The sequence below is a fragment of the Pteropus vampyrus genome, unplaced genomic scaffold, assembly GCF_000151845.1.
Source record: "Pteropus vampyrus isolate Shadow unplaced genomic scaffold, Pvam_2.0 Scaffold77, whole genome shotgun sequence".
NCBI classification, from domain to species: Eukaryota; Metazoa; Chordata; class Mammalia; order Chiroptera; family Pteropodidae; genus Pteropus; species Pteropus vampyrus.
In genome coordinates, this window is record NW_011888858.1 from 2,775,424 (window position 1) to 2,785,088 (window position 9,665).

The following is a 9,665-nucleotide window of genomic DNA, read 5'->3' on the forward strand; positions in this document are numbered from 1 at the left end:
GTACGATACCACTTTCTCTAGAACCGTTATTTATTTATTCAGATATTTTCAGCAACTCATTTAAGACAAGATCCGATTAAATGTTAACAAGATGACGCCTGTGCACAGTTAAGTTTGAGAAGCACAGGTGATGCCAATGTTGCTGGTTGCAAAGCAAGTGATTCATTTATTCCTTATTCCGTCTCTACGCCTCATTCCAATTGGCATCTGTTTTATTCCAGGCAATTTGATGGAAGTGCAGAGGCGATTCAGACATGAAGAAGTTCACAGTATGGTAGGGCTAAACAAAATATACATACAAAACATATAAAGTAAAACAAAGTAAGCGACAGGACAGATAAGTGTACTGGGAATTCAAAGGAGCGATTTCTTTGCTCCTGCTCAAAACTGTTTTTTTTTTTTATTTTGTTTTGCAAGGATTCAGCAGGGATCCATTCATGCATGCATTCATTTATTTGGCAAACAGGCATTGTGTTAGGTGCTGGAGCTAGAGACAGAGGGCTCCCACTCAGAAGAATGTGCACTCTCATTGGGGAGACAGAATTAAGTAGATGGATAAATTACAGTCTAGTGAGGTAAGCCCAACAACAAAGGTATAGAAAAGAGACTAAGTACCAGGGAAATGCAAAAGAGGTAGTAAGTAACTCACTCTATCGGGGATGGATTCACTGAGAGAGACAAATGAGCTGTGCAAAGGGGCTTTCAATGTTTATCTAAAGATATAATTTGGTGGAAAAATCTGCAGAAATAGTAGGGACCACTTTGCTACTGAGATAAATATACTCTAGAAAGTCTTCTAATTCCGATATACTTGGAATGCTTTACAGTTTCATTGAGTAATTTCTCTTTTAAGAGAGAGATCTGTTTCTAGTCCTACTTTTATAAAGACCCCTTAGGTTCTTCCTGTTTGGTCCCATAATGCTTATTGTGGAAACTCTTTACATAACAATTGCATGTGCTATTGTGTCCTCTATATGCTTTTAACTTTGTTTACATCCCTCTTCAAAGTTGGAAGTGAATGGCATTTCAGAAGCTTGGACTTCTTCCTTGAACTCCAGATTTGTGTATCTACTGTCTCCCCAACATTTCCACCTGGATGTCTGTTAAGCATCTCAAACTTACATGTATAAAATTAAATTCTCCTCTCTCCTTTTTCCTCCTAGATTCTTCCAAAACTAGAGGCTGAAACAAAGGCTTATATGTTTGTGCAGTCATTTACTTGGGGAAACATATTCTAATGGTGGGTTTTAGTCTCACATAATAAATTCACTCTAACATTCCTGCTTCTCTAAATCTTCTAATTTCTTTCTCAATGCTCATTCAAAATTATTGTGAAGTCTCATTTAGCACAGGTCACACCCGAGTATTAAGGAAACACCAAGGCTGTGTATTAGGACTGACTCCAGATGTCCTTGCCGAAACATTAAATCCAGAATCATAGGTAAATGGCCTCACGTCATAAGTTCACCCCCATCCAGCTTTATAACCTGATTCCTCTGGTTTAACACTAAATATTCACTCTCACAATTTTCTCTTGGTTCCTGTTGGTACATGTTGGCCAGTTCTGCAATTCTTTTTGAGTTAATCTCATTCAGTGGTTTTCAACTGGGGGTGATTTTGACTCCCAGAGGACATTTGGTAATGTCTGGAGACATTTTTGATTCTCATTACTGAGAGAGTTCTACAAGCATTTAGAGTAGATGACAGAGACACTGCTAAACAAACTGCAATACACAGGACAACCCTCCACAACAAAGAATTATCCAGCCTAAAACATCACTAGAGAATTAGATGATTGAAAAATATTACATGAGATAAAAAAATGTTTGTTTCTTTAAGCACCCCTACAATATCTGGGAAATAATTATATTAATTCATAATTTCCTGGCTCATACTTCCCCAAGAAGGGAAAAAAGGCTGCTCTCACATCATAAATAAGCTGCTTTCAGAGGCCGGGGAAACAAGTGGGCAGAGTGTCTATCAGTTCTCTTTATCCAGACTTGGCTTCGCTAACCCAAGAATTGAAAGTTTTCAAGCTTCTCCCACTAACCAGCTGTCAAGATTAATAAGTCAATGGAGTTGCAGGATCATGTACTCATTGGCTACTGGCTTAAGGATAAAAAAAATGTATATCATTTGCAAATGTGAAGTAAGACAACTATGAATCAAAGAAATACCTTTAAAATTTAGGTCTCCTTGTTACAAAAAAATAAATCTGGTCTTCCAAATAAAATCTAACTTTTATGTTTATAAAACGTCTGTTGTGGCAGGCACTGTAATATGTGCCATGAGGAACTCAAAGATGAACTACCTTTCACCATGCCTTCAAGGATCTTGGAATGAAAGTGATGACCATTGGGAATATCCACTCTGGACTTCCTTGTCTATGCAATGCTTTGGCATGAACTTTTAATGAAGCCTGCCTTTTTATCTTTTTAAAAGTAAAAATAAATAAATAAAATTTTAGGTGGCATATAACTCTCCCTAAAGGAGATTCCCAGAGCCCAGGCAGGCAGAATGCATTCCTTGCTACCAGCCATCCTCCCAACCTCCATCTAGGTGAGAAAACAAAGTCAGAAGGACTCGGGTTTCTGAGAGTAGCAGGTGAGCCTTTCTCTAGAACCGTTATTTATTTATTCAGATATTTTCAGCAACTCATTTAAGACAAGATCCGATTAAATGTTAACAAGATGACGCCTGTGCACAGTTAAGTTTGAGAAGCACAGGTGATGCCAATGTTGCTGGTTGCAAAGCAAGTGATTCATTTATTCCTTATTCCGTCTCTACGCCTCATTCCAATTGGCATCTGTTTTATTCCAGGCAATTTGATGGAAGTGCAGAGGCGATTCAGACATGAAGAAGTTCACAGTATGGTAGGGCTAAACAAAATATACATACAAAACATATAAAGTAAAACAAAGTAAGCGACAGGACAGATAAGTGTACTGGGAATTCAAAGGAGCGATTTCTTTGCTCCTGCTCAAAACTGTTTTTTTTTGTTTTGTTTTGCAAGGATTCAGCAGGGATCCATTCATGCATGCATTCATTTATTTGGCAAACAGGCATTGTGTTAGGTGCTAGAGCTAGAGACAGAGGGCTCCCACTCAGAAGAGTGTGCACTCTCATTGGGGAGACAGAATTAAGTAGATGGATAAATTACAGTCTAGTGAGGTAAGCCCAACAACAAAGGTATAGAAAAGAGACTAAGTACCATGGAAATGCAAAAGAGGTAGTAAGTAACTCACTCTATCGGGGATGGATTCACTGAGAGAGACAAATGAGCTGTGCAAAGGGTCTTTCAATGTTTATCTAAAGATATAATTTGGTGGAAAAATCTGCAGAAATAGTAGGGACCACTTTGCTACTGAGATAAATATACTCTAGAAAGTCTTCTAATTCCGATATACTTGGAATGCTTTACAGTTTCATTGAGTAATTTCTCTTTTAAGAGAGAGATCTGTTTCTAGTCCTACTTTTATAAAGACCCCTTAGGTTCTTCCTGTTTGGTCCCATAATGCTTATTGTGGAAACTCTTTACATAACAATTGCATGTGCTATTGTGTCCTCTATATGCTTTTAACTTTGTTTACATCCCTCTTCAAAGTTGGAAGTGAATGGCATTTCAGAAGCTTGGACTTCTTCCTTGAACTCCAGATTTGTGTATCTACTGTCTCCCCAACATTTCCACCTGGATGTCTGTTAAGCATCTCAAACTTACATGTATAAAATTAAATTCTCCTCTCTCCTTTTTCCTCCTAGATTCTTCCAAAACTAGAGGCTGAAACAAAGGCTTATATGTTTGTGCAGTCATTTACTTGGGGAAACATATTCTAATGGTGGGTTTTAGTCTCACATAATAAATTCACTCTAACATTCCTGCTTCTCTAAATCTTCTAATTTCTTTCTCAATGCTCATTCAAAATTATTGTGAAGTCTCATTTAGCACAGGTCACACCCGAGTATTAAGGAAACACCAAGGCTGTGTATTAGGACTGACTCCAGATGTCCTTGCCGAAACATTAAATCCAGAATCATAGGTAAATGGCCTCACGTCATAAGTTCACCCCCATCCAGCTTTATAACCTGATTCCTCTGGTTTAACACTAAATATTCACTCTCACAATTTTCTCTTGGTTCCTGTTGGTACATGTTGGCCAGTTCTGCAATTCTTTTTGAGTTAATCTCATTCAGTGGTTTTCAACTGGGGGTGATTTTGACTCCCAGAGGACATTTGGTAATGTCTGGAGACATTTTTGATTCTCATTACTGAGAGAGTTCTACAAGCATTTAGAGTAGATGACAGAGACACTGCTAAACAAACTGCAATACACAGGACAACCCTCCACAACAAAGAATTATCCAGCCTAAAACATCACTAGAGAATTAGATGATTGAAAAATATTACATGAGATAAAAAAATATTTGTTTCTTTAAGCACCCCTACAATATCTGGGAAATAATTATATTAATTCATAATTTCCTGGCTCATACTTCCCCAAGAAGGGAAAAAAGGCTGCTCTCACATCATAAATAAGCTGCTTTCAGAGGCCAGGGAAACAAGTGGGCAGAGTGTCTATCAGTTCTCTTTATCCAGACTTGGCTTCGCTAACCCAAGAATTGAAAGTTTTCAAGCTTCTCCCACTAACCAGCTGTCAAGGTTAATAAGTCAATGGAGTTGCAGGATCATGTACTCATTGGCTACTGGCTTAAGGATAAAAAAAAATGTGTATCATTTGCAAATGTGAAGTAAGACAACTATGAATCAAAGAAATACCTTTAAAATTTAGGTCTCCTTGTTACAAAAAAATAAATCTGGTCTTCCAAATAAAATCTAACTTTTATGTTTATAAAACGTCTGTTGTGGCAGGCACTGTAATATGTGCCATGAGGAACTCAAAGATGAACTACCTTTCACCATGCCTTCAAGGATCTTGGAATGAAAGTGATGACCATTGGGAATATCCACTCTGGACTTCCTTGTCTATGCAATGCTTTGGTATGAACTTTTAATGAAGCCTGCCTTTTTATCTTTTTAAAAGTAAAAATAAATAAATAAAATTTTAGGTAGCATATAACTCTCCCTAAAGGAGATTCCCAGAGCCCAGGCAGGCAGAATGCATTCCTTGCTACCAGCCATCCTCCCAACCTCCATCTAGGTGAGAAAACAAAGTCAGAAGGACTCGGGTTTCTGAGAGTAGCAGGTGAGCAAGAAAAGCAACATGAGGAGTTTGTTACATTGAGTTATTGGTCTCTATTCTTCCTCAATATTTCTATTACACTTTCACATTCTTAATATAACCTCGTGGTGTGTGGAGTATATTTCCCTGCCATTTGAACTTGGTCTTAGCCTAGTGACTTGCTTTGACTAATGGATAGATATGATGTGAGCAGAAGTTTGAAATATGCTTGCACAATTAGACTTGCCCTTTGTGTTCCTGTTTTTGATCACAAAAAGAAAAAGTTCTGGAAAGTTGTTTGTCCAAGAAGGAAGAGAGATGTGAAGCAAACCTGAAGCTTGGAGCCCAGTGCAGCTCAGTCCAGCCAGCTAAGATCGGCCATATTCTAGTAAACCTAAAGATGTATGAGCAAGAGCTAAATTCTTGTTTTTAAGCCACTCAGACTTATAGTTGTTTATTATATGGCATTATTGTGAAAATAGCCAGCTGATAACAAAGACATGCTCAGAATATAGTCAATAGGGAGTGTGAACAATTGCTAGAATGAGAATATTCATAGGTATTCTCCATGAGTGCAGATGAGGGTTATGAGGGAGGGAGCTTGTTACACAGGAACTCCAGGCCTGGAACTTGCACCTGGGTTTGGATATTCTGGAAAAACTACCAGGAAGACCGGAGGAGAGAGAAATGCCGTTTATTACTCATGAGGCAGGGAAGCTTCAGCAGCATCTGGTCGGAGCTGCAGGAAAAGACTGCTGCTGACCAAGAGCAAGCAGAGTTTTTTGTGCCCACAAGCAGAGGGAGGGGCAATCTCACAAGGGGAACATTTGCCCTCTCAGACGGATGAGAGCGAGATGTGCTGCTTGGTTACAGGAGCAGATAACGTCCGTGGGAGCATCAGGAAACGTCCTTGGGAGTAGGCACTTCTGAAAGCTCTTTGTGCACTGCCTTACCTGGCTGCTGGCCGGGTAGCCATCAGTCTTCAGAGTACGTGGAGGGGCTATGTTCTGAGTTAATCCTACAGAGCTCTTTCACACTGCTCCAGAAATCAGCTTGCTGGCCTGGAATTGTAGATTGCACCTGTAAATTGTCTTCTAAATTAATTTATGACTGTAAGAGGAATGATTTTTCTTTAGATGCGGTCCTCTTGTGTGGCACACAACCTGAATACCTGTATGAGTGACTGCCAGTCTTGGCAACTAGGCCTTAAGAATTTCGAACTGCTTGCGGTAGCTAAGATAAAAGAGCAGTAAAAGAAAAAAAAGATATAAGGAAAGAGTATAGAGTTAAACTTAAAAAGAGTGAGGGGAAAAGACACTGAAGGCAAAGGGGAGAGGAGAGAAAAATAAAATAAGGCTAATGTAATCCGGTTTTCAAATAAGTACCTAAAAAGTCAAATTTCCTTTATAAGCATTACATGTCAAGAAAATAAATACTCATATCTCGAGTACCTCCTGTGTTTAATCCAAAGGTGAATAAGATACTATCTTAATTCTCTTTATAAAGACATCACTCCAATACAGGAAGTGGTCACTTTTGTTAAACACACTCTGAACTTTTTATGTGAGGAGCAAACACATGAGCTACATGGATAGGTTTTATTAGTTGGAAAGGACAATACAAGACTTGACAGGATGTATGAGGTTTTTTCCTAGTCTATCATCATTTGAACTGCCTGCTTTGACAAAAAAGTGTTTTTACTTGTCCTCAATTAGAGGGCATTTTCATTTTCAACACAACTAGATAACTAGGTGACAGTTTCAGAGAGTGAGATGCAACTAACTCATTTTTTCATATTTTGATATTGTTTGTATATATAATGGACTTCACCTTTTAGCTACTTCATAGAAATCAACTGAAATAGGTCTAAAAATCTTAGTTTCAGAAAAAAACATTAACCTTACGGAACAATTGCAAAGATAGTACAGAGACCTCCCACATACTATTTGCCCAGCTTCCCCCAATGCTAACATCTTACATAACCATGGTACAATTACCAAAAATAAGAAATTAACCTTAGTATAATATCACTAACTAAATTACAAACCTTATTCAGATTCCTCCAGTTTTTATACCAATATCCTTTTTCTGTTCCAGGATTCAATCCAGGATCCCACATTGCATTTAGTTGTCATGTCTTCTTAAGCCTCCAATCTGTTCATCAGTGTTAGGGGTTGAATTATGTCCCACCACCCTACCCTCTGCGAATTAATATGTTAAATTCCTAACCACCAGCACCTCAGAATGAGACCTTATTTGGAGATAGGGTCTTTATAGAAGTAATCAAGTTAAAATTAGGTCAGAATAGTGGGCTCTAATCCAATATGTCTGTAGTCCTCATAAAAACAGGAAATGGACCCAGATGCATACACAGAGGGAAGACGATGTGAAGATACCAGGAGAAGATGGCCTTCCACAAGCCATGGGGAGATGGAACAAATTTTTTCCTCACAGGCCTCAGAAGAAACCAATATTGCCGATACCTTGATCTTGGACTTCCAGCCTCCAGAACAGTGAGACAATAAATTTCTGTTGTTTAAGCCACCCAATTTGTGGTACTTGGTTATGGCAGCCCTAGGAAGCGAATATATTCAATCTTTCTTTGTCTTTCATTCTATTGGCACACCTTTTATTTTTTTTTTTTTTATTTATGCCTACAGCACCTGGTCTTCCTAGGTGGTCTCCCACCCAAGTACTAACCAGGCCCAACCCTGCTTCGCTTCCGAGATCAGACATCGAGCTTGTTCAGGGTGGCATGGCTGTAGACAATGGACTGTGGCTCCACTGGGGCGCGAGCCCAGGACCTTCTGCGTGTAAAGCAGACGTACTAACCACTACACTATGAAACCACGTACAAGCACACTTTTTTAAAATGACTTGGTATGGATGTCCCACTAATAGGTGATGGAACCAGACCGTTATTACATCTACTAATTTTAAGAAGTAACATTTACTGTATGCTTACTGAGGTCACTCTGTTGGAGCTTTCATTGCCTATCTCACTGTTAATATCCTCTTAAGAAGGCTTATTATGTATCTAACATTGGCTCTGGATTCTCCTATTTAATTTTCGCTGTATCCCTTTGAGGTAGGTACAGGAGAAATCTTCTTATCTAGAATGCGTCTTTGACCACATAATTGAAAAAGGAGAAGAAAAAAAAATGGCGTAGATGATAGAGGCTCTGTTCATCCCTCTGGTGACCGAGTCAAAATTGTGACAGTAATAAGGAGCAGCAGCAAGGAAAAATTGCCTGGGATCTAGATGAACAAGCCTTACAACTACAGAGAAGTCCCAGAAATCACCCTGCAACAGCGGAAGGTAGGAAGGGGAAGGACCCAGGGCTGCCGGGTCTCCAGAGGCTGAGTGAGATGGAGCCTGCGGCAGTGGCAGTAGCAGACAACTCTTAAAGGGGTTGCATCCGTGAGCGGATTTTTTGCGGTGACAGACCTGCTCGCTCTGAGCACCAGTGTCGATACAGCTGCGCTCAGGGGGCACCAGGGACTTACAGGGAGACATTGTTGAAGTGAGGGCCAAGGCGAGATTCGCTCTGTACAGAAGCGCCTGCGATATCCATTGTTCCTCTCTTGAGCCCTCCCCACTCCCAGTTCACGGACATACACAGCACTGCCATAGCCGTGACAATGTCAAACTGAATAACAGAGGTCACTCCGCCCAGAAGATTCCCCGAAACCCCGCCTCCCCCAACTCGAGGCACCACCTAAGCCACATCCAGGTGTACCGTCAGTGGGTCAAGTGCTCCTTGCTGAGCAGTGCCTAGACTCACACTGGTAGCAGCTGGCCTCGGATTCTGGTGTGGCCTTTTGAGGCAACTATAAGTACAGCATTTGTGGATCGCATGCTGACTCTGGCCCCAGAGGGGCACAGGCTTGGTTAAATTTGGCCGGCAGTCCCTATCAGGACTGTGTCACTGGTTACCTACTTCACAAATCCACACTTATAAGACTGGGAGACTTAAGAGCTTTGCTTAGTACATAGAAACAGACACAGAAAGGCAGCCAAAATGGGAAGACAAAGAAGCAGAAACTGTGTGAGAGAACAGAACAGAGATCCAGATATAAGGGAGTCAAGTAATCTAACAGATGCAGGATTCAAAATACTGGCTATAAAGTTGCTCAATGAACTTTTGAGAAGTGTAGATAATTTCAGTGAGAACTGAAACAAAGAAATAAAAATCATAAAAATGGAAATGGAAATTATAAAAGGGAACCAGCCTGAAATGAAGAACATATTATCTGAGATGAGAAGTATATTAAATAGAATAAACAAAGGAGTAAACAGAGTGAATAAAGAAAAGGATCAAATGCCCTATCTAGAGGACGAGAAAGCCAAGGACACACAATCAGAATGGCAAGATAAAAGATGCCAAGACTATGAAAATAATTTAAGGAGCATATGGGAAACTATTAAGGGTCCAAATATCCGTCTGGTGTAACAGAAGAAAATCAAGATATTGAACAGCTGTTTGA

At 39.7% G+C, this 9,665-nt stretch overlaps 1 pseudogene; it reads right to left on the minus strand.

Annotated features, from left to right (window-relative positions):
• Nucleotides 1-7,828: 7,828 nt before the first annotated feature.
• On the minus strand, nt 7,829-7,944 carry LOC111741395 (annotated as a pseudogene).
• Between the last annotated feature and the right edge of the window lie 1,721 nt (nt 7,945-9,665).